The 1,085-nt window shown below is 40.9% G+C and overlaps 1 protein-coding gene across 1 annotated transcript in view; it reads left to right on the forward strand.

Moving 5' to 3' along the window:
- The window catches only part of LOC101855416, a gene marked incomplete in the record, with an annotated part of 13,538 nt that overhangs the window by 10,763 nt on the left and 1,690 nt on the right, over positions 1-1,085 (forward strand).

Genomic DNA, 1,085 nt, shown 5'->3' on the forward strand with positions numbered 1-1,085 from the left:
CTAAAATAAATTAATTATAGTAACACAAGATAAATCCAATCACTACCCGAGATGATCAGTAAGTAGGCCTAGCAGCCTTGCATTGTAACCAATTGTAAACTACCGCTCGCGCAGCGAGCCAATCACAATCCAACATTTTTGGGGTTCACCTAGACACCATGACTACGTAGACCCCAATCGGAGAGTACGTAGACATTTCCTTCTTGTATATTTCTCCTGCAATCTCTCAGTAGTGGTGCTTCTACTAACATGAACTAACGCCGACATCATCTCGCTTTCCTCGTGCTGCGTCACCAAAACGTGTGTCCAAAGACCCATGTCCCCCGTCAGGTGACGTCACGGAGCACAAAAAGAAGATGGACGAAACGCTGAAGACTATTTTGGGAACAGTCACGTGGTTGGAGTACCCGGGGCATGATGCCAGCCAGAGGGTAGGTCGCAGGAACTGGGATAATATCATGTACAATGTATATATAATGTGATGCTGGACAATCACTAAAGACAGTGGACATAAAAAGTGTCAAGACACGGTGGAATCAGGCACTCGTCATTTTGGGGCATTTGGAGTTATGTATCATCTTAAAGCTTGTTTATTCATCTTACTTTTGATTTAAACTTTAAAAAAAACCCAAAAACTCCCATCTATCTGGCATAGATGTGGAGAAATTTGCGATTGAATGAGGTAGGGGCGGTTAGTTTTACAGGTAAAATTAGCGAGAAAATGGCGGCCAAAATGTGGTGATTTCCTAAGCTTGCGAGTCTTTGCAAACTGAAAATGTACTTTTTTGTGTGCCTTTAATCAATGTTTTCAGAGAAATCCATTCAGAAATGTGTTATATGGACCTTAAAGGTGTTCAGTCAAAAAACAAAATTTTATTCGATAAAAATTGCCAGACTAACAGAAAAAGGTCGGTTTCTTCAATTTCAGTATTTTGACGAGCGCCTGATTTCACTACGATGCATCACAAATAGAAGCAACAGAAATATGGTTTCTTAGAAGACTGCTAAGAGATTCGTGGAAGGAAGAGAAATCAAATGAGGTAGTGCTTGATGAAGCCCACGAGGGACGCTCAATGTTAAAAACA

This window comes from Aplysia californica, unplaced genomic scaffold (assembly GCF_000002075.1).
Source record: "Aplysia californica isolate F4 #8 unplaced genomic scaffold, AplCal3.0 scaffold00115, whole genome shotgun sequence".
In the NCBI taxonomy this organism is placed as follows: Eukaryota; Metazoa; Mollusca; class Gastropoda; order Aplysiida; family Aplysiidae; genus Aplysia; species Aplysia californica.